Below are 25,334 nucleotides of genomic sequence, written 5' to 3' on the forward strand. Positions count from 1 at the left end.
TGGAAGCACAGGACAAAGTCCGCCAAAGTGAGAGCATTCATCCAACTCAGACAGTTTAATCATCTCAGCTGTCATTTCAGCCAGCAAAATATCCAGTTTCACAGCTAGAAAACGGAAAGCATGCTTTTGTCGACCACTGCCTGAAATCAAAAGACATATGTCCTCAAATGACTTAGAGTTTTTGATCTACTATTAGCGTGCATCAAGCCAGAATCACAGGTTGTATCAAACATGGAGTAAATTGAGAAGTTAACCCCTATAGTATATAGGAAACTGCCACAAATCCCTCTCCCGGCATCCTGCTAATGAGCTCCATTTTACTGCATTGAAAGGTTCACAGTTGGAGCACATCACAGAACATCAAGATTTACTATAAAGAATAATTTAGTAATCTGGTTACATGCTGACACTAACAGCCGCTTGTCTGAAGCTGCTGAATGACATGAAAATGGATTAGAGAAGAAAGGTATTCTGTTTCTAGCATTAATGTATTCCCGTCCAATGTACGCATATTGCATTTTGTGCCTTATTTCAGTGAAAGATGAAAGTTTTTTTGTGTGTTTCCTGTAAATATTTGATGTATATACTGTATCCTTGAACATTAGCTTGACTGCTACAGGCAACAGGGCACGATCATGTGTAGGGAGGTGTATCGAGTTTTTACGGTCCTACTGCTCTTACTGATACTGTTTATCGATACGGCACTTAAATTGTACTTTAAGCGGTTAATTTTGTTATCTTTTAAGGGAAGAAAATCAAACAAATTAAGATACAGGTAGCAGGTAATAGTCTGGTCAAGATTCAACTATCTTTCAAATCTCAAATTTATGAATTCAAGAATAACCCAAATCAGCACAAATGCTCTGCTGATTAGACTCAGACCAAATACAACACAGTGAGTTGGTCACTTAGATACTCGTTAACTTTATAAGCTTGTCGGGGGCTAGTAACTTAAGAGCTAATCTACACTGCTGAAGTGTTATTGATATTCTGTAAACCTAGCTAACAATCTGCATTGGTCCAAACTGGATGTTACCTGAGCACTCTATTTTAAAATATGCTTGTGTTTCTGTCCTAATGTGCAAAATACTTGTTGCACTCGAACATTGTCTACACTGACAATGACAGAGTTCTCTCATGTGAATTGGAAAAAGCTAAATCAATCATGGACGAATGTTTTAATTTCTCCAATACTGTTAGCAGAACTGATATTGTCATAGATTATCGATACTATGGATTTTATCAAATTACCTCTGGAGGTTTCATTTAATTTCATTGCAAGTCTAACACATGCACAGAATATGCGATGTATAAACTGTATCCTTTGAGCTTGAACATTACATTAGTTTGACCACTGCAGGAAACGAGGCAGATTCATGAGTATATCAATGAAAATGTGTCAGTAATCTAATTTATTTTGATCTCATATTGTGATTCACCCTTTCTCAAGTCAAACTCAGCACATTAATGTTGAAATTGATAACAGATGAAAATGATCACAACATGTAACTTTCAGTCAGTCTGATCAGTCTGAAGTGATGCTGGTGTCTAACCAGATGGTGATTCTGCAGTTATGAAAGAAGGTAGCTATCATCTGAAGTACTGTCGATCTCAAGTGCTTTGAAAATTGCTGTAATGGTGCAACACATGGAGTTATTACAATGATGTTATTTCTCACACAGTTGTGGTCCCTCAAACTTCTGTTACATTACAATTATACACCGGGTGTATGAGTCAAACTCCGGGAGGGCAGCTGAGGCAAGACTTTCCGAGATAACAGGCAAAAGACATATCAAATGTACCTCTGCCACTGCTGAACATGTTTTCTCCTTCTGTTTCTCCCTCTGAATAAAACTGTAAAGTCAAGAGTGGAGGAGTTGGTTTTGGCAATCTCTGCTGATGTGAAATCTCTGAGTGGAATGTTGTTAAAAATGACTCTTCTTCCAGTTCATCGGCTTTTTCTCCAACTTGAACTGAGCTCCCATTGGCTGCTGGCAGGGCAGCTCTTTGATTCTACCCTTGCCAAATCTCGGACAGCTTCACCTTCCGCGAGCCTGCACTGCCAGACTGGAGCTGACAAAATCAAACACGCCTGAGAAGTTGTACTTCTGCTGAGCCTGGTGTAAAGGCAAGAAGAAGATCCAGCAGATGACAAAGAAAAACCAGGGAGATTCAAAGAAATGTTCTCGTATTGCTGAGCAGACTTGGCAGCACGATAGCCAGACGCCCAATACTGTAGATAGTGTGGTGAAGTTTTCTGAAGATGTTCTTATCTTGAAAAGAAGAAAACGTGACGAAGATTAACCTTCCGTTCTATCGGACTGTGGGTGAGTAAATAATGACTGAATTTTCATTTGTGGATGGACTGTTCCCTCTAAGACTGCACTGCATGTTTGTTTATAACATCTCAACCATTTATCTGTTGACAGTATGGAAACAAACCCTCATGTGTGTCTACGAGCCTGAAGCTACGATGGGTCCCCACAGCCGATGTGAAATGACCACAGGGAGCAGCAGGCAGACTTGAACACCTCAGAGGGATTATCTTCTGTCAGGTTGCATTTTTGTTGCATCATGCCTCTCTTGCCTCTCTGATGATAGGCTGCTTGTGCTGACCCATCCTCTCCACTGCACTGCAACTCAATAAGAAGAAGTCATTAACGATTTCAAAGCCAACGAAGACTGAACAGACATTAAAAGCCATGTTTTTTCCAAAAGGGCACTGCTTTAGATGTGAATACAGGGGTGTTCGCTGTTACCACAAAGTGTTTGCTGACCCTTAAAGCGAGCAGTAGTTAACCTTGTTGCAGTTTAAAGAAGACTATTTCATCTATCGGAAGATGTAGTCCAGTACCCAAGGAATTACTTCTATATTGGACAATTCTGCACTTAGCAGTCTTCCCTATAGTGTTTGCCTTACTTTACTGCTTATTTACTTGATCCTGTTTGTTCCCTGTGGGGGTCATACGGCCACAATGAGCTCCCTCCATCTTTTCCCCTGGCAACATGGCAGCAGCACCCACCCGGAGTTAGGTTCATTTGGCAAGCTCCTCCGTCACAGCTCTGTGCCCGGTCAGTGTTGGTCTTCTAGATTTTCTTTTGCCTCAAGGAGTCGATCTCAGCACAATGAAGAAAGGGAATCTACCTCCACTCAAAGCACATGGCCCAGTTTAACAGTTGACTCTGCCTTACTTCAGTGATGATTTGCTTGTTTTTAGTTTTTCTGAATAATTCAGGGATATCTGCAGCCCTAGAAAGTGTATAAGCTCTTGAATGGTTTTTTTCTATTGTGCTATAGACAGTAACAGTGTGTGGCTAAGGGCTGTCAGATAACTACAAGTGAGACGGGTGTGAGATTGGATTGTGTCACCAACTCATAATGGGCTCAAATGAACATTTTAGCAAAAACTTGAATAAACTTAGATGGATTATTTTGGGCAGGTGAGCAGCTTAAACCAATCTATTTTTCTGAACTTATCTGAGTTCATGTCTTGTTAAATTATCAATCATATTATAAAGAATCAATGTTCAATCGAGCTGGGAATAACTGACACAAATGTGACGTAAATGTCAATAAAAATGATGTACTTATCAAATATTGAAGGTCTTCTATTCCCTACTATTCCTTGCTGAATGTGACAGTGGAAAAGGTATTTTCCTGCACTGTGCACAATATTAAAACATTTTAAATGTAATTTTGTGGTGAGCTGTCTAATCTTAATCATCATCATCCATAATTCATATGCTGTAACTACAATATTTCCTCAACCTTTACCAATTGTAGTTGACATGTGCAGTTATTGTTCAATATTCTAATACCATTGATGCAAAGTAAAAAAAATAAATAATGAAAAAAAAAACCCCATAATTTCTAAGAGGTACTTTTATTTTGAAATCGCCCTGGGATCTCTGTGTTACAATGTCTGTTCAAGTACACGTCCTTTCTAAAGATTCAAACAGAGCTAGCGCCATGATGAAAATGGAAAGAAGCCAAGAACAAGATTATGTTGATATTTACTCCGCTCCCAGGAATAAATCAACACTGTGGAAATAATTTCGGATTTTGGAGAGAAGAAAGGGTCAACAGACAAACAGGCCATCTCACCCAGCATTCCGCTAACTTGTTGCTCTCACTGCGACAATATTAGCTGTTCTGTTTCAACAATGCGGGCTAAAATTAATGCCGAATGAAATTAAACCGTGGTATATTGCTGGGAGTTGTAGTGACACAGTTGTGGATAAGAAAAAGTTTACACTATACATGCAATCTGTAAAGCCAAAATTTGAAGGAAAGTCTGCTGGCTGCTAGGCTAATTTATGCAATGTAAAACGCTAAAAAAGCTAATAATAGTGACTTGCAAGAAAATAATCGATTTGTCTCCGAGACAGTTATAATTGAGTCTGTACTCTCGTTAAAATATGCTGTTGTTAAGCCATGTTTTGATATTGTCCCAGATCATTCGCAGATTGCTGAACTGAATCGAATCAAAATCACAGCATGGCAGACTTTGTGATATCCGTGATCTTGCATCGCTCTTCAAAGAATCATTATAGTATTAATCTCATAATAAACGTGTGATTCACCCTTATACTCGTGTGTACAAAATGTCTGCAGCCAGAGGCTTCATGCAAAGCACGTAACGTAACGAGCACCACAGCAGCTGAAATTCAGAACCCACTGATAACAGCTGAGATTTTAAACACGTTTTTTTCTCCACGGCATAATTTTCTGCCACTGTATCCACACAAAAGGGAAGAAAATGCTAATTTCTGTTCTAAAATCTCAAACAGAGCGGTGTTGACTCGAGTCTTTAATCACATCCAGGTAGACAGAATCACCTGTAGTGGTGGATTTGCCGGGGCCATTTATATTCAAGGTTGATTACAAGTAGGGTGTCATTTGCATTATCAGAGACTCAGCACTAATGAGACTCCTGGTTTTAGGCCTTAATTGGATTGCTTCACCACAGTCCCTTATTGATATTTGCATGCCACAGTTCATCATGATAAGTAATGAGAAGATTATGCACTGGGGGTATCCAATTGCAAACTCCATCTGTGAAGTCGAGGGAGCGTTGTCCGGCCTGTGCCGTTCCCACGGGGGCTGAGAGGGCACAATGGCATGCGATGACAAACACACATGGCCACACATACAGGACAGTGTAGATACAGAGGTGAGTGTTCCAGTTAGAGTCCGATTATACCTTATATCAGCTCATGTTTACCATTTCGGCGGCAGTTGTTGTTTACCTGCTCTGTGCTATTAAGGCTTCTACAAGAAATAAATTACTACCATGCAAGCCAAAATTAAGCAAACATCTGCCAGAGACCGAGGTAAGGGGATTAAAAAGAGCGTAGCTACCTCAGAGAAACATAATCCAGAAAGAAGCATTTGCAAAATAAAAGACCTGGGATTGGATAGGCTCGGGATCCTATAGGGCTAATTTCTTTCACTTTATGAGAAAAGACCTCCACTTCAAATCCAGACGATGTAAAACACTCACAAAGCCATCAATCACCCTCGCGAGAAAAGCCTCACAGCACTGTTATAATTTATATATTTTCCACCGCAAAGCAGAACCTAACAGCCTGCGAGAAAATGTCAATAAAGCTGTGGGACAAAACCTTTGACTCATTAAGGCAGATAATGAAACAAAACCTGCTCATCAAGAACACATTTGTCTAAAAATGAAAATGGCAAAATGTTTATGGAATGTGGTACAGATGGCGCTTTTCCTGTGGGCATCAGAGCGTGGAGGCACTTTGGCTGGAATTCAGAGAAATTACTTTCGATCATTATAACTTGTCAATTAGCTCGGAAATGGCTGCGCATCTGCGTAACAAATGTTGTTTTGCAAAAATTGTCATCATATTGTGCATTTACACTTGTTGTGATTCGTATCGGCACACGTTTTTCCGAAAGGATTATTCACCTGGTTATCCATTTTTCATGAATCGTAAGGAAAAGAAGAAAAAAAAAGAACCTATTCTTATATTCTTTAAGCTTACTTCCCCAATAAGCTACTTTTCCCCAAGGAAAATCGTGACTATTCGCATGTATCTGCACACGAGATACAGGATTTTGCATACATCTGGGGTTTTGACACCACACATGCACAGCGCTGTCATCGTACTCGTGTTCTCATTTTCAAAGATTTGAACAGAAGCCATCTGATAGGGAAGAGAGGAAACCCGTGAGCCTCCACTGTGGACACCTCCGAGGTCCACAACTGCTGGTTTGGTGCAGCGTGAATAACATGAAAAACATTCGTCTCTGCTTGACAGTCGGAGAGAAAAATGAAACGAGGCTCGCAACAGAACCTCGTACTGTTGTTGTTTCACCAATTTCTCCACATTTTCCCCCAAATGCATTTCAGCACCTGGGGGTTTGATTTAATGGATGGATAGATAACATGGCTGTAATGGATTCATGCGCATATGAAAATATGTCTCATTTAAATTAGGGTCCGTTTTCAGGTTATGCTGCAATCAGGTCTTTAAAAGGACGTCCTGTTTGTGTCGAAAAAAAAGGCTGCACTGTTTTTGCCGCAGCGTTTTTCAAAACCTCGCTGTCATGTCAGACATGATGTGGATACATCTGCAACTGTCGAAGCATTGGTCTCTTCTGACCTGAACTGGGAGCTGGGAATACGGCCAGAGCAGTATTTGACACCTCAGTGAATCTCATTACCATAAAGCAGGGGGGAGAGAAAAAGCTGCACTTACGCAGCATGAAATATAGAACAGTGTCCCCCAGCCAGCTGTTCTGTCATAGCACACGGTTGAGGCATGACGAGTGTCACAAATGAGCAAAAATGTTTCGTTTTGGAGAATTAATCAGTGCTGAAAAGGTTTACACGAATCAGCACGGTCGTTCGCTGTGTTTATTTCCTTTAAAAGTGTTGTGAGTGAATAAAAGTGGTGACAGCATGCTGCCGGTCTCAGAGCGGTCAGTGCAGCATAAACTTGGCTGTGGCTTCCACCGCTTGGCCTCTCCTGCTTTATCTAATCACTCAGACATGGCCAGGCCTCAGGCATGCTGCCCTAACTCGACACTAGCTCCGGGCAAGGTTGAGGCAGAGGGTACACATTGGCTAAAAGCACATCCACAATCATATCCCCGAGATTATCGACAGTAACAGCCAGACATCCTCTGCACCTCTCATCTCTTCTTCCACTCGCTTATTTTAATCACACTCAGGTTCATTTTATATTCAAGCAAAGTGGACATTTTTGTTGCACAGTAAAAACCTCAGTGAATGAATCATAAGATATGCGAGCAGAACAGCTGATTAAAGGTGCATAATGAATGAAATATGTAGTGAGGATGTGCTAATTCGTCTCATAACTGATTCTGCTCCTAACCTTGTTCATACAAGACAAATAAAGGCACAAATGAGCTTTTACTAAATCTTAAAGACTGCGTATACATGCAAATATGATTCTTTGAAGGAAATTCTACTTTGTAGGTTTGTTTGTTTTTTTCATATTTAACTCACCCAAATATTTTACCGGAGCAAACTTTCATTACTTTTAGATTGGCTAACCTTGTTGTAATATATTTCTAGGGAGTTATGATGCAGCTGATAAAAACAAATGGAAAGGTCACGCATTTTTCATCACAGAAAGAATGAAATAATCGCCACCACCAAAGATGCTGAAGAGCGAGTCTAAGATGCAAAGTTATGGCTCTGCGTGAAAGTTTTTTTCTCCAGACCGAGCGGCTGACTTTCCTCCAGTGCCCTGAAGGGCCTCATCCAGCGAGAAACTCAGATATGTTGCATCAGTAATCTCTCCACCTCTCTTTGTGTCTTATTGGCCGCAGGTTTAATGAGGCATCAAAGCAGCGAGGGATCTCTGAGACGAGAGGCCTCCTCGGCACGCTTCCTTCTGATGGTCTGGCAGATGCAGCACTTTCAAAGCATAAAGAAGTGGGCATCAATGAACGATGGTTGGAGGCTTCCAAAGGAGAGCTTGCTGCCAACATCATGGGGAAATGTTTTATAAATATATTTTGTTTTATTTTGTGAAGTGTTAGACGTACAATAGAAATGCTAAGGTGAATTTTCTTTTTCTAAGGTTGCAGCGAGGACAGGGAAATACTTTGAACGTACCACCAGACTTTTTATTTCCTCAAGACTTCTCAACTCATCCTCACCAGGCGGCCATGAAAAATAGATTTTACGACTCATCAAGCCTAAGTCGGTAAGAGTATGACCTGGCGACAGGCATTAAGAATAACTACACAGAAATAGCCTAATCTTCTCGCTCATGCTCTCTATTGATTATGTTAGTCATCGAGGTCAAGTCAACATTCCCACCCTCCTGGCTGTTCATTAACAGGGCACTTAAAAGCAGCTGGAAATCTTGTATTTGCTGACCTCCTCTGGTTCAAAGGGATTGGTTTTCCATAGGACTGGAATACATAAATTCACTTTCTTGCAGAAGGCAGGATAAGAAGGAATTTAGCTTAGCTTAGAATGAATCGTAGAGGTATGGGGGAACATAAAAGGCAAAAATCTGCCAAAACACTCCCTCGGGATTTGATTAATTAACATGTTTATCTTGTTTGTTTAATTCACACACAAACAGAAAACAAGGCTGGAGTCCCCGCTGGTTTTCTGGCAACCTCACCGTGATGACAACTTGCCATTTTTTTACACTTGTACTATGATATAATGTAGATCCAGGCTCGCCGTTTTTCCCTCTAGTTCAAGTCTTTGTGCTAATTTAAGCTAACATCATATTTACAGGACACACACGAGAGAGGCTTCAATCTTTCCATCCAACTCTCAGCAGGGGGGCAAATAAGCGCACATCTCAAAAATAGTGTTCTCTTTCTCTTAATACCAACAAAAACTGCAGCAATGAATCATATGCCAATGATAATATGTTACCGGACGTAGAGATGAATTAGCTTTTTTGATCTGCATTAAGAGGTTTCGCAAGTCTAGCATGTAAACATCAAGCTGCGAGCTCCGACATTATTTCAGTACCCAGAGCAGGGGCTGTAATTAAACCCATGCTGAAATATTTCTATCATTTCTGCTCTGGACAGCACAGAATCCTGTGGCAAATTGTGTGCTGCCGACTACAGTGTGTGGGGTCAGTCTCTCAGGCGTGTTTAGCTGGGCTGCCTTATCCCCTGTTCAATCTTGCCTTTTGTTTTCCTTCATGAAAATAAATGAAACAGTGCAGTCATCTGCAGAGGCGAGCAGAGCCCTCTTGACTGAGGAGGCCTTCGGGCTTCGTCAGGCTTTTCCAGCACGTTGTCATGGCAGTTCAGAGAGACTGAGGGAGAACATTGCAGCCCAGTGCTGCTGTGGAATGACAATAGGAAAAGAGCTAGGGAGGGGATTGCTAATGCGGAATGCCAATCATAGCAATGTTGTTCTAATGTGCTGTATGAAAGACAGGTAATGGAAGCCTGAGCCCCACAATCCTCCTGAAGGACAAAGGAGATATTATGGTAGAAAGACTAAAAGAGGTGGATTGTGGCACTGAAAATATGCAGAAATCTAACCAAACGAATCAAACCTCTCCAACAAACACTTGTCCAACCAGCCGTCTCGGAGCTAGAAAAATATTTCATTAAGTTGTTCCAGACCTGAGTGTTATAATTTAGCGCGTGTAATTAAAAACATTACCAACTGTGTCCTATTATTTCCCGTATAATTGTTAAACTATACTGCGTGGGATGGTGAATAACACCGCTGATTAGAAAGCAGAACAATGGGAATAATGATGCTTAATGACGCAGTTCAAATGGGCTGCCCTCAAGTTGAATTCAAGCTGTTAGATCAGAAAGTTTTTACAGAGTTTGCGGGTGTCTTATATTTCAACCCTCTTATATGGCTTTATTTGCTCAAAGGCTGCAAGTTTAGAGGGATGAAGAACCAGCCCAGGAGAGAGCAGTGAGGTCTTAATGAGTTACGTAACTTCCCCGGCGCCGCACATCCTCTGATGTAGCACCAGCGCAAGATTTTGGAGGACTTAAATCTAATCCACAGATGGAGGGAGATTTGCAGGTAGACAGGCTGGAATTCTTATTTGATGGCTTTCTTTTTCCAGGCAGAGAGAGATGTCAGCAGACCCCGTTGCACAGTGATAGACTGAAAGGGCTGCGGTGTAGATCATTGTCATCATCAACTGATATTATTTTCTCCATTGTCTGATCAATCCTTGGGCCACCCATTATGAGAAAATAGTGAATACATCAACATTTCTTACAAACCAAAGTGGCACTATTAAGTTGTTTATTTCCTTGTAAAAGCTGTCAGTTTGTTGTGCCATCGTGGTGCCAGCCTGTCTGTTTCTGTGTCTACAGCGTATCTTAGGAACATTTAGCAGCTGTTTGAGCACACCGTTTCCTCGGATTTCTTACTTGTCACTACTCTAACGATGTATTTGTCACCAGTGGAGACAAAATTGCTTGGTTTTATGAGTTCTTGAGGTAGGTGACACAATGCAAACTTTGTGAGACGTTGTCTCTGACAAATTCTTAATAATTTAGACATCCTTGTGAATGTTATACTTGAACTTAACTCTGTGGGTCAAAAAAACACCCCGATTGACATACGTGTTTACTTGCATGTAGAATGGTAAAATGAGATCCAATCACAAGTGAGAGAAACATTTAAGATTTAAAACCCACATTTTTAGACTTTTACTGCAAAACAGGGCCAAGGACAATGCTTAACCTACAATGACCACAAGACAGTGACTGTGATTCTTCAAGTTTTGTGCTTCGCATTTTACACAAGCCTAACATAACATAACATAAAATACAATAAGCTGTGTTGAAAAATATAGATACAATTTGAATATCACTTTTTAAGTCTGATAAAACACAACTAATAAATAACTTTATTATCATTACAGCTATGTTCTTAGCTTAATCCGTGTTATAGAAGTAAAAGGCCTAGAAATGTTTGGCAACCATTGCACATAAGTTTTAAAGGTTCAAAGAACTGCTCAGACCATGTCTAAAACCTGAAGTATGTAAAACCAACTAGAAACACTTAACGAAGGCCTTCCTGTAATTATTCCTCAAATTACCATCCAGTGTTTTTATGTCAGACTCAGGAAGCTGCCTCTTTGAAATCACTTCAGTAAATTTAGAGAATGCACTAACACGTGCCCACTTGGGAATGCACACTTTTGATGTAATTACTGATTTATCTTGAAATTAGTAGAGATTATTGCATCCCCAGCGGATGCAGATAAATCTGTGTCTGAGTATCCTTAAAATAGCCTCTTTACAGCCACTCTCACACACCGACTAGCAGCACCGCAGCAGGTAGAGAGATTGGCACGGTTCCTTCATTTGCAATTTCCTGACATATTTCTGTGAAAAATGATTCTGTTTAATCCTCAGAGGTCTGTATCATAGAATAATATATGCAGACTTTAGGATAAGTGAGGCATTAATAGCATTTACACCTGCATGTTGTAGCTCAGTACCAGTCGTTGGAGGTAACTAAGTATATCTAGTCAATCACTGTATTTAAATGTAATACAATGTACTTCTAAGTAGTTATGAAACGGTCTCAATCTAATACTGATGCCTCTATATGACTCAGTATGTAAACACCATCAGCAAGATGTTTGCCTGACTGCAAAAATTAAAACTGTACTTTTTATGGTGGAGAGCTGAAAGAAGCTCCTCTGTAGTCTGGTTGTCTGCCAGCTGATACCTCTGCGTTGCCATACAGTCACAGAACAACTGTCTTATAATGTTTTTGCGTTGAGCTTACCACCCAGGTATATCAGAAAAAAAATTATCCAAGAAGTCAAAGAGCTGAGATAATTTGCCTTACTTGACTATGACAATCTCCCACGCGCACGTTGCAGTGACGATGCTGAAGCAATGTATTATGCAGCCCTAACAGTATGTGTCAAATATTGCAGGTTTTATTCCATTCAAGCTTCGAGTTTGGCATTATGACTGTCACCATCTTGGAGTCTGAAGCCAGAAGTGACCATTTTTGGAAGAGAGGGTGAAGCTGGGGAGGATGTCCTGATTGGATCTGACTGAGAACCCGAGGACACGCCGTGGTAGTGATGCGTCAATTTCAAGGAAGCCACGCCCTAAATCTTACCCTGCTTTATCGTCCCTTTTACTCTTAATGGGACCATCATTTTCGAAAGATGGACAGCATGCTGTATTGAAGAAGATTGAAACTGGAGATTGAGCCCATAAGGGTATAGGGTCATTTTCTTTTCTTTTTTAAACTAGGGGAGTTGCCTCCTGCTGGCCATTAGAAAGAATGCAGGCTAAAGGCATTGGCCTAATTCTCAGCCACAAATGTTTAATCCATATTTTATAAACTCAATGACTTAAAAAGGTCTGTTCCTCCTTACTGTGCAGATTTAGAGATTTATAATTATAGGTTATCATACATTAAAATGAGACTTCATTGAAAAGCCATCAAAGGAGTGCGCACATTAATGCATCTCTAATTACTGACACTTTTGTGCTTTTACCCAAGTAACACACTAAATGCTGGGCTTTTACTTGTATTAGAGAATTTATACCTTTACTCCTAAGATCTGAGTACTTCATCCACCACTGCTCAGAAACGAGCATGGAGCAGTTTCATGCTTTTATCTGGGATGCCACTAAAACAGCCCGTAAGTGTTTATTTTTTCATTTTCATTTTCAGAAGGTGTTACAGGATCTCCATCATGAAATCAATAATAAATCGTAACCTCTCAGGGAGAATTCACACAGGTACGTGGTGTTAATGGCGGAGATGGAGAGTCGGAGTTTGAGACGGAGCGGGCTTGCGAATGGCCACTGAGCTGAGGCATGCACCGCACGTTGGGCCTGCCAGGGAAAATAAAGTTCACCAGATCACAGTTCACTCTGGCCCTGTATGTAATCAGTCAGTGGTGGGGCCTGTCTGTCAGCCCCCTGACAGCTGCCTGTGCCGTTAAATGTGCAGAGATCAGTGGTCGTCAGAGCCCTTCGTGTGACAGCCTCTAAACGAGGACTTTAAATTAGTTCCATGGGTGGTGGAGCATTTCGCTTGAGGTAAGCTCTCTCTCTCTCTCCACACCGCACACACACACAAACCTCTATTTCCATCACCACCTCCCGGTCCTCTGCTCCGACTGCCACTGCCGTCCCGACTCTGTGATTACATATCATTAATGGCCGTCCTCACCTGATATTCTAGTCTGTCTGTCACAGCGCGTCTCCTGTCCCACTGTGGACACTCGGCGATCTGCTTACAAGGAAATTCACAGCTATATTCTATAGGAAAAAGACAACTGAGTTTTGTCGTGCAGCACATAACTATCCATTCTCATAAAAAGCTAAATGGAAATGTACCCCAGGAGGATTTAAATGCACATGTGTTATCTTTACTCTTTCCATAGTGTAATTATGTCAGATAGCAGGCTGTGGAAATGTACTCGCTGTAAGATTTTCTCCATACATCCATGTCTGTCTCCTCTGTCTTTGTAATAACAGCAGATAAAGCTACACTAAAATTACAGTCATAGTAGATGTTCTCTTTTCTTACCCCATAAAACGTCCGTCTTCTTTGTAGTTCATAAATATGAGTCATTCTTATGTTTGTGTATGGATACTTGTTAGCCAGTGCTAGCTTAACTGTTATAGTTGTAACTGATCTGTTAGAGAGCAAGTTCCTCCATCTTTAACCAAAACGTTTTGAGTGCATCTTCATCTTCTTCCAGCCTTATGGAGGTCCGACCCTGATCTGCAGGTAGCCCAAAAAACAAACATTTGACGTAATCAGGTTTGTGTTCCGGTCTAAACGGAGGCGACCATGTTTTAAGAGGAAGTGAACACGTCGGACATCTCATCTGGATTCAAGGCCTTTGCACACCATCAGCCTCATTTATGAACTCACATTCCATAACACTCAAAAATGCGCTTTAAATTATTATTACTGTAAATAATGCACCTTATCCTCTCGCAAAGTATGTTCCTCTTACCTTTTCTCTTTTACCTCAGTATTTTATTGTATAACTACTTAAGCATTCAGCTGTTCAAGCAGAAAACAACATATTACTAATTATTTATAAATAATCTATGGCATTGAAATGATCTCTGAGCAAAGTTTTGACCAAATTAAGACAGGGTATTGCCGTTTGGTGAACATATGTGTCTGAGTCAGAGGTGAACTTTGCATGAGCTTCATTAACTATGTACAGCAGTGACACACTCCCAGTGAATAAAATAAATGTTTAGAAATAAATATGACTTGATGTTGTGTCAATCTTGTTTACAGATAAAGTTAAAAAGTTACTTGTTACCAACAAACGTAATGTGACTTGAGCACAAAATAAGGAAAACATTACTTCTTTCTGCGTTCTCCTACTTTAGAAACATACTTCACTTGTGACAGAGGGGAGGATAAGGGCCTAAAAGAGCATTTTTTTTCTGTGACAAACCAGAAAGGCAATCTTAAGAATGGATGCCTCTGTCACCATTAATCCTGTGCAAATTTCTTTAAAATCTAACCCCAAGTGGTCTCCATAATCTAGGATTACATCGAGTAGAAAAGGAAAAAGAGGCAATCAATCTTCTTTAAAGGTTTTAATCCTTTATGAAATAGACTGGATTATTTCCTTGGGTTAGGCTTTATGACCAGGATTTAATTCCCCTGGAGTTTCAATGCCAGCTCTGTGCATTTCCCCCTCTCCCCGACTCCCTCTCACTCTCCGCCAGGGGATCCTTGATTTATAGATATCATTTGACCTGTTAAGGCAACAGTCTGCCAAAAGTCCAAGATTAAGTGCCAATGTCTGGGCTGACAGCGGTTCCTGCTGCTAATTTTACATGATCTATGGGGCTAATACCTGTTCTCCATCCACCCCTCTACGTTCTGTAGGGGGTCGGCGAGAAACTGCCTTTACTTGAAACCATCAAGCAATTATTGGAGCCAGTCTTGGCACCTGGCATGAAAACCTAGAAAGAGAATTTTACTGGATGTTATAGATGCCCTCCAAGAATGACTTTGCAGGGGGAAATAAGAAATGTACCTCCTCCACAGTCCAGGTGTCTACTACAGTATCTGCAGATTCTTCAATATGTCCCCATACATTTCTGTGGACTGCTATAACATAGATTTCATGCACTATATGTGGTGTCACTGAAAAACAGTAGGCCAATTTGGAGTGCTCTCCCTCGAAATCCACATATATATATATTACATATAAGACAGAACATGCTTTAATGAGCGACAGGAATGTCCCATTACAAAAGCTCCTTCAAATGAGGTTGCAGCCAAAATTGGTGGACAGAATCAGTGTATCATTTGTCACCAAAATAACCACAACCCACAACTGCAGGTAATGCTTAATGGTGCTTTCAGACTGTCCATGTATTCTGGGGAAATCAGGACATGACATGAACAGGACCAATTAAAAAAAACGCCGCTGTCAATGAAGTCCACCCTTCTTGTTAGCTAGCCAGGATTTGCCTGTGACCAGTGTTTCCCTCACATGGACTTTACCCTAGGCAGGCCGTCTGGGATACACTGATGGCTGACCAAGCATATTTAGCAACCCATTTTTACTTTTTTGAATATGTCCTCGAGAATGACGCCATCTGTAAGCAATGAACTGGTGGACTATCTCCTCTCGCCCTATCCATCAAATCAACTGACAATCTCACATGTTGTGCAGAGAAACAGAGATGAGGGAGATGTTCTCTGGTATTACATTCCACCTGTAAATGCATTGACTGTGATGCGACCTCTTCTATTTAATGTTAGGCCTACTGATGCCGTTGTTTCGTACAAGCTCGTAAGTGCACCTGGTTGTTGCGACTCGTTTAGAATGCTTCAACAGGCGACGTAATTAACAAAATGCATCCTCTACGTGCGACACCTCCTGTCATGAATATGGATTGATAACTCAGAAACATGAGGTGTGTTTTTGTCCAACAAACGTCAACAAAGCAGAAATATATTAGGAAACAGAAACATATGGGTGAACCAACCCAATGTGTGCATGAACGCAGACAAATTAAGCAACGCTATGTAGGCAAACTTCGGAAGCGATTCTGAAAATGTAGTTGATTTTTGTGTGTAAGATACCTACACCTGTCAAATATCAAATCATTTTCTGGTTTCTTTATTCCTCTATGACAGTAAACTGAATATCTTTGCGTTGTGCACAAAAACCAAGACATTTGACTGAGTCATTTTGGGCTTTGGGAGACACAGACTGACATTTTAAACCATTTTCTGTAATTTTATAGACACTAATCGATACATCTGGAGAGACAGTGAAAACAATTGTTACTTGCAGCCCTAGTTTAATTATGTTCGAACATTTCTTGTAGAGAAAACAAAAACTAACCATCTGGACAAAGTGCTTGAGCTCTACTACGATGTAGCAGGAATGTGTGTCTGTACTATGTTTGTGTGTCAGATCTCACTACAAACTCTGTCTCGGTACATTAATGAAGTGGAGCCATGCAGCCTCGGGATACTCAAGATTTTTTATCTCAAGTTGAAACAATCTAAACTTGTGTAGTTGTGTCTGCCACAGTTTTCCCACCCTTTGCTTATTTGCAGTCATTTGCGTCCACTCATTTCTTTGCATTGACCTTCCATGTATTTCTCCCACGTCTAAAATTTTTGTTTTCAGGTTGAACAGCCAGGCAATATCTTTCAACGGACGCGATCCCAATACTGAGTGAAAACTTTAGACAGACAGAGCGAATGAGAGAGGACTAATTAGATAGTGAGGACAAACAGGTAGGACATGATTGACAGATTATCATTAGTGACACGATATGACTGAAATGCAATCAGAGAGCGGTGCCTCCTTCTCAAAATCTCATCTACTGCCTCTGCTCTCCAAACAGACTTATGATAATTGTAATAACAGCACTATAATAAAATCTCCCCGCTGTAAATTACTTTCTACCACTTTCTTCCTGTGAGTGTCTCCCAAGAATTAGACATGAGAGAAACTACAAGCCCGAACAAAACACTGTAGAGCTCTTGTTGCACAATATGATACATCTGCACAGCTGACAAGTACACAGTAATAAATTGCCTCCAGCTGGTTTAAATGACACAGTATTTTAATTACCACTCAGGAAAGTCTAAGAGCAAATTGCTTCCAGTTCACTTCAAAATGTATATGACCATGAGCTTTAACATAACAGAGTCCTCAAAAGCTAATGAATGCAATAATCAAAGTGTAATGTACGTAACGTTGTTCATGCTGTTGACAAAATTAGCAAAAATCACACTTGTCAGCAATGAGGAATGAAGACAAAAAACAACAATTTCAGTCCCAAAATAACACGTTTGTGTTCGAGTCGCTCAGCCCTGTCGCAAAAATAAAATGTTGCCAGCTGAAAAAGGGCGGGAAAAGACAAAGACAGGAAGTGGAAAGTCGCAACAAGGTAAACGAAAATTAATTCAACAGAATAAAACAGGAAACATATAAACTGAAAACCAAAACCATGACACTTTGCTTGCCACTGGACTAGAAGGAAAAATGAAACCGCCACATCTCTAGTAAAAGGACTGCACCAAAGCTGTTCTATCATTCAGTTTGGAGGACTTGTTGGACTCTTCACTGGTGCTCACTGGTGCTAAATACAGTTCTTCATACTTTATATGTACACAAATGTACACAGTAGGAGAAGACAAGAGAATAGCTGTACTGGTGTGGGAGCCAACACAGAAATGTTAAACACCTTAACGAGATAAAATTCAACAAATTTGTCAAAGGGTGGGAAGCAGAAGCACTTTCAAGAACTGAGGGGATTTTCTCTCAACTAAGACTTCTAAGGCATATTACCCTGTGAGGTGATTAGCATTCCCGCTCATTATACATGTATGTAGGGATCTCTTCAAACCATTTCAAACGCCTGTACAATATAAAACATTGCCAATGCCGCAGCACTGCAAAGAAATGTAGAAAAGTGTTGGTCAAATATGAAAACACACATGTAATCTTTCCCTTTGGTCTCATCTCCCAAGATATTACACACGCCTACACCTAAATCTCAGCAATAAAAATCACCAAGCAAATTGTCCAGGTTAAACATCAAAAGAAAAACTTGGCTGAATTTGCATAATAGTTTTACTTGATAACAACTTCCTCTGTTGCTGTGGGCTGCCACATAACCTCTGAAATGTGTGGGCAGGCTCTAAGGAGTAAACATGATCATACTTGCGATCCTTATCTACACTGAAAATACATTCAGCCCATTAAAGTTAAGTATGATTCCATGTCTTGGGGTTGTATCCACTTACAGTATTTCCACAGCAGTGGTTACAAATGACTTTGTGCCATGTTACTTTGCAAATATGCTGTCGACTCTTGCTGCCAAGCTTTAATTCCAAAACAACGGCAAGTAGCTTTCTATCACAAAACCACTTAAATTGTTCTATTCCTGCTGAAGTCCGACATGTTGGGTTTAACAATTGTATTAGCATGCTGTCAGAACTACAGGACTAATGGTCTAAAGTCATGCTAGAGGCCCTGTGAGGCTGTGTACTGTATATGCATATTGATGACAACAATTCCAATATTTGTTCTAAATGAGTCTCAAGATACTCTTATACGTTGCTGGGAAAGAATGTTGTTGTTAATCTTGCATCATGTTTTGTTATGTTTGATTTAACTATGCCGTGCTTTTGTGCAGCTGCTACCTTGGCCAGGTCTCTCTTGTTAAAGAGATCTTGATCTCAATTGGACTTTCTGGTAAAATAAAGGTAAAAACAAAGATAGATTAAAACATTTTGTGGGAATGTAGTAAAAAAGTTTTGGAAGAAGGTTTGAAATATATTTTTAAAAATCTTATTTGTAAATACACCCTAACATGCATATGACATATTACAACAAGTCAAGTTACAATCTACATCCATGTCTGCATGTCATTCAATCAATCAATCTTATTTGTATAGCTCAACTGACAAAAAAGTAATTTCATGACACTTTCCAAGTGGAGCAGGTCAAGACCATACTCTTTAATAAACTGCATATGTGTATGAGTTAACATGTTTGGCCAGTAACGCTTATTCTGATTAAAAAAGTTAAAGTAAAGACCTTTGGGATATAAAATTCTCGTCACATTACTATTTTCATGTATTTTACATTTGCATGAAATGTTGTTCTAATTACCATATGAATTGTTGAGTTATGGCCTAAAACACATTATGTGAGGTCACGGTGACCTTGACCTTTGACCAGCAAAATCTAACAATTTGATCCTTGATTTGAAAATGTTCCTTTGAGGCATCCCTGAGATATGGCAATCATATGGATGAGGTCACAATGATGTTTGACCAACACATTCTAATCAGGTCAGCATGAGCTGGAGTGGACATTTGTTCCACATTTGAAGAAATTCCCCCAAGGTGTTCCTGAAAAGTCAGGTCACGTGGACAGACAACCAAACTGGTGGACCCACCACCTGACTGACATTGCCATCACTATCACTACAGCGATGTTCATGTTTGGTACCCACTCACCCTGACCACATTTAAAAGGATACGGGTGCTGAAATTCTATACTTTTCTTCCAAAAACAAAACCAACAAAAAACTGATCTTTCTAACAAGCCAAAGCCTGATATATCTTATTCCTCTGGACCATAGACCTCTACTGCAATCTAAAACATTATTAAAACCACATTCATCAGCCACACTGTTGCACTGGGTGACATGTTGTGAGATGAACAGAGCCACTGTGGTTTGTTTTGAAGCAATCCCACACACAGCACATTGTCCTGCTGCTGTAAATACTCCCAAGAGCACCAAATGTGTATTAATTTGGGAAAATAGTCCCAGACAAATGCACTATTTTCTGCTTTTTGAGTGAGGCTTTCCAAAAACTGTACAGTGTCCAGGTGTTTTAGGTAATCATGCAAGAGAAAGGGAAGTCAAGTTAGAAAGTACAAAGGGTTGGACTTGTTGTTTTTTATGTCTTTTTAAGTGATTTGTTGACAATAAGAAAAAATCAGAATGCCAGCCTCAAACGCCATCTATGAAAAAACCTTTTAATAATCATTTTACATACAAATGTTAAAAGATGTTTTGTCTCTTTCATCTCTAAGTGGTATGCAATGGTTCAAATATCGTAACCTTTTGACCCTACTTCAAGGCATACTTAACTTTTTTCTGTAGGAAGAGTTTATTATTCAATTAATTCATTTCCACAAGCTATAACATCCATTCGAATCAATGCTCATTTCATTGCCGCCTAAGGATTACAGCAGTATAGGCGCCTGCATATTAATGAAGAATTTAGTTTGTTTAAGCGCTGGTCTAACACAAGTAATCTGTCAATATATAAGTACAAGCAATCATGATTATTTTTAAACTCTCATGAAAGGGCTGATTCATCTGAAAAATAAGAGTAAAAACACACATTGGGTGTTTTACAGCGTTTCACGAGATGCTGAACAGAGTTTTTCAACATTATTTATTCCGTTGACATCTCATGACAATAGAACCTTAGAAAAACACTGAAGCTTAATGTTAATGACTTGCTGTAAATCCATTAAAATCTCTTCATAACAACTGGGCTCTCTTTTATGAAAATCCAGCAGGCCTATCTCTAAAGAGCATATTGGAGAAAAGCTGTCACACAGTGGGACCACAGGGAGCAGCTGCGCAGTGTTTAAGTAGTTCTGTATTATGCTGCCGTATCCAATTTATAAAGATGGCTATAGAACAGCAGATCCATCTCTGCCACAACAATTCCCTTCAGTCTTTGCACAGAAAGACAAATACACTTTTCTTTATACCAACACACACAAAGATCCCCTGACACAAAACGTCAAACATCCTATATAAGGTCGAAAAGCAGACTTTCAGCTTTAATTTGGGGGTGTACACATCAATACTGAATGTACGGTGTAAGAATTGTTCCATTTTTTAAAATCATACAAATAAACTCGAGTACATCTGGTTGAGTTTCATGTTCTTTCATGTCCTTAATTTACGCACAACAGAACCGAGCAGTACATACGGAATGGATTCTAGGTGTGAGATTTGTTTTTGGCATCATTTGTTATTGCTGTGAAAGTAAGGCAGGAGAAGGATATACAATTTTGAACGTATCCTAGACATGTGGAACTTTTCCAACAAACTGATGACAGCACCAGTATTACCTGGTACCTGGTGTTTGTGTTTCACATGAATCCAAAGAACAATGTTGAGTTATTTTAACCGCACATACTGAACTTAGGTCACGTACATAACTGAACTGACGTAACTAAACCCAGTCTATTCCTGAACCTTATTAAGTAGTTGCAACCATTTCACAATGTTAATGATGATCAGGGAGGTCTGGTACCCCTGTCACCGGTGCTCTGTAACAATTGTATACAGTATGTTGTTTTGGGAAACATTGGCAACTTATTCTGCCGTTAAGTTATGAGGATGCGTTGAGCCTGAAGATTTGGAAGACAAGGTTAAAATACAGACTTTCAGAGTTTTGAAACAAGGTGTTTTGAACAGATTTGACAACCTGTCCCAGAGTGAAAAAAAAGGAAGGAGGAAGAAGGAAGGAGTTGGAAGAAAAAAAAGGAAGGTGACTCAAAGGTGATTTGAGTCTCATAAGGTTATGTATCAAACTTATTGGCTGTGGTTTTTTAGCCTTTGCCCTGTAGACTGTTAGAGGACAGAAGAGGACAATATAACCAAAGAAATGTCAGCAATCCACTGCTTCCAGGCTCTCAGATGTGAATGTTTGCTGTGTTTTAACAATTTTCTATCATTTAATTGAGAAAATAATCATCAGGTTAGGTTACAATTGCTAATGAAAATATGTGTTAGTTGCAGGCTTTTTGGAAGCACACTAATCAGTTTGGTACACTTTATTGGTTTTGGTACACTGAGTGCTGATACACCCTGGAATAATTTTCTCACCACTATTACCAGGGGTAACATTATTTTTCAAGCTCTGCTGCTATGCAAAAGCAATTACACAAAATTGACATCACATATTAAATTGATGTAATGATCTACATGTTAAGTAACACATGTTTGCATTGTGTTAAAGGATTTGTAGACTGAAACTATGGCAATTTGTACAATTTTAACTGTAAAAACTACCATTTTATCAACTTTCATTATAGCCCTGTAGTGTTAACAGAGTGGTTGTTAGTATATAGAAAGAGTGGAGGGTGTGAGAGAAGATGAAGAGCCCTGCTGGCCTGCTCTTGGACCCAATATCTCTGCAATGGAGACAGATTTCCACACAAAATCCAGATTGAGCCTCACTGGCTGGGGAACCCTTTGATATGAGAACAGGGCTAATCTCTCTAGTTCTGGCTGCTGCCATGTCTTCATCCTCCCAACCAGGTGCCCTTTCATTAACCTTTGACTCACACTGGCACTGTGTTTGAAGAGGCTGGTATTAAACTGGCTTATCCTAGATTGCTGTTGCTGCGGCAGTGAGAAGACTCGCTCTGTTTCTCACAGGTCTTTCAAGGTGCTGAATCGTACAACAGAAACATTATGTAACCCTCGGTTAGCAGCTGGTGCAGGCTGCACTCCACTGCACCCTCAGTGGCAGGGCAACAAACTGTCAAAGTTACATAAAATGCTCGATGATTGAAGCATTTACAACTCTAAAGACCCTGTCTGAATTTCTGATTCAAAGTTTTGGTCTTGGTTAATCATGACCAAAATACAACATTTTACAGCAAACTTTTAAAAAGTTTTTCGACTTCTTCCTCCATTTACATTTTGTCAATAAGTCCATACAAAACAACCATTAACAGAAAGACAGCAGGAAAGAAAGAAAGCCATTATAAAAAGCAGACTGCTGACTGAAATGTTTTTTGTACTTTTGTCACATTTTCCACCACAGAGCCCAGACTTTCCAAAGTCAAGGAAAAGATTAAAAATTTACTAGTAAGACCAAATGAAAAGAAGAGCGAGATCACTGGACACACAAGGTACTACGACAAATTGACAAACTGTGAAGGGAGTACAAAGAATAGCTTTGGGTTCATGTGCTGTTGGAATTATTGGAAAAACATCTTCTAGGAAATTCATGTGAATACCCATTCAAGCTGGAACAACAACTTGGAAAGTCTGAGAAAATTCTGGCACACAAATTGCTGAGTCATGTGATGTTGAAACATGGTAGATTGAAGGTAAGAAACTTTACCAAAGTCATGTAGTCATTTTTGTTTCTCTTCCTTGTCACTCAAATATTGGAAACAGCTGTCAATGTGTTCTATCTGGCGTCCATGTTGCTCCTACATTCCGACATGACGCGAATAAATATACTGGCGTCAAAAGAACAACTTCCCAACTCAGGATATGTGACCGACTGAGGAGCACCTGAAGGCTGCATCAATACACCTGCAAAGCTAAACTGACATGGGTGAAACTAAACAGGGCAATTAAAAATGTGGGGGAAAAAGACAAAGGCATGAAGCTGAACATGACACATAAAGAGAGAATAAAACAAACAAGGAAGCAGCTAAACTAAAACCCCAAACCACAACAAGAGTTTAGAATTTCCATTAACACTAGCAAAGTTAATCCCAACACAGATTGATGTTTCCAGGAAGTACACAGGTTTTTTACTCCACTGAAATGGTAAAGCAGTATGACGATATCTGTCGTGAGACAGAGAACTGCCAGCTGACAGAAACATCAACTATCCTGTTACTACCAAGGTATCCTTGCCTTTAATGTCTCTGAATGTAACTGACCAGCCTGAGCAACGTCACAAATCAACGAGAAGGATTGCTTTATAACTATAATGCATTATATATTGCATTACATGATAAATGCTGGTTTAACTAAAAAAATACACATCTATCTTAATATTTTATTCATAAGCATTAGTTTTTCTTTGATTCAACTCTTGCACTATATAGTTTATTGATAGCACAATATAAAATTACACACAGTATACAGCATAGAGGGTTTTTTTTTGCATATTACTTCCTACACAGAACTATGTTACTCTGTCAAGATGAGTAACTGAGTATACAGTTACATTCAGAGCTGAGATTGATGTGTCTCTGGTAACGAAAGATGATGTCTGTGAAGTTTAAAGCAGTTTAAGCATCAGTATAAATAAGACGGTGCTAATTTTGTCTTGAGAAATTATTTGTTGTTATTACAGCTAGTAGATAATTACATTTAATGTTCATCTCATAGTGCACGAATTAAAATGTCTTCATCCCAGTAGAGATGAGTAGATTTTGTCTTTTGCACTCGCTACAATCAATATAACGATAATTAATGTCAGGATCTACTTAAATCATTCATGACTAAGGTTGCAACAGTATGTGATTTTCCCTATACTTTACCTTAAAACGGGTATACCGCTGCAACCCTATTTATGACTAACACAATTTCTCATAAGGAAATAACCTCCATATATTATTATTTCATGTTTTCTGGGCATTGTTTGGCATGGTTTCCCTATGTCAATTTCGTTTTAAAAAACAGCACAGACTAAAGTATAATTCAACCAGAATGTGCAATGTTGTGGAGAGATAAACCTTTTGCATGACTCACTGTTGTATCTTCTTTGACGCACTAGTTTAGCTTTTATTTTGCAAGCTTTGAGTGATTTGAGGCCAGCTCTAAGAGGATAAAAGAGATCTGCACTTTGAAAGTATTGTGCATATTATGTCTGAGCATTCGCAAAAAAAACAATACAAACAAAAATAGTCCCAGTGAAAGTGCTTCAGTGCTTTCTATATTATATAGTACGAGAGTGTTTTGATATTTGTTGTAAGACAAAGCTGCAGTGGATCAAGGTACCAAAAAAACCCAAACAGTGCAGGAGCATCATTAACATGACATGTTTCTGATTTCTGTCCAATGATCTGTTTTCATTTGAGAATACTTTGAAAGTCAACAATGAGTTACACTGTAATCTGAAAGCACAGCAGATGTGTATAATCAGCTGTTCACTTTGAAAAGGGAAGAGGGTGGACATTGAGCACTGGTCCCTGAAATTACAATTTTGTTGTTCAATTATCCATGATACCACAGAATGATACATCTTGGCCACAGGCCCGTGTGGTCAGCGGCCTCCGTGAGAGCTGCCTCCGCTTCACTTCTCTGCTGCTGGGAAACATATAATTGAGTTTAAGTGCTCTGTGAATGACACACAACTCTGAGAAAATTCATAATGAAATAACATGTACAATGACAGCTGTTGGATGAACTTCCTGCACAGTCAAATGATTTACCAAAGGGGGAATCATCAGCTCAGTAATGCAGCAAACAACAGCATTAGTAACCAGCTGTGCATGAACTTATGGCCATTAAGATAATGAGATCATTAATTTTGTTGCACTGTAGTTGTGTGAAATGGGAGAGGGCCTGATTGTTTTGTGTCATG

General features: G+C 39.6%; 1 long non-coding RNA gene across 1 annotated transcript in view; it reads right to left on the reverse strand.

The window, feature by feature from the left end:
• Positions 1-202: 202 nt before the first annotated feature.
• LOC115582606 (uncharacterized) overlaps positions 203-25,334 on the reverse strand; it is a 76,238-nt gene continuing 51,106 nt past the window's right edge. Inside the window, exons 2-3 of the long non-coding RNA XR_003984194.1 lie at positions 2,443-2,633; positions 203-2,273 (exon numbers count right to left, since the gene is read on the reverse strand). This is a non-coding gene — a long non-coding RNA (uncharacterized LOC115582606). The remainder of the gene's footprint in view (positions 2,274-2,442; positions 2,634-25,334) is intronic.

The sequence above is a fragment of the Sparus aurata genome, chromosome 6, assembly GCF_900880675.1.
Source record: "Sparus aurata chromosome 6, fSpaAur1.1, whole genome shotgun sequence".
In the NCBI taxonomy this organism is placed as follows: domain Eukaryota; kingdom Metazoa; phylum Chordata; class Actinopteri; order Spariformes; family Sparidae; genus Sparus; species Sparus aurata.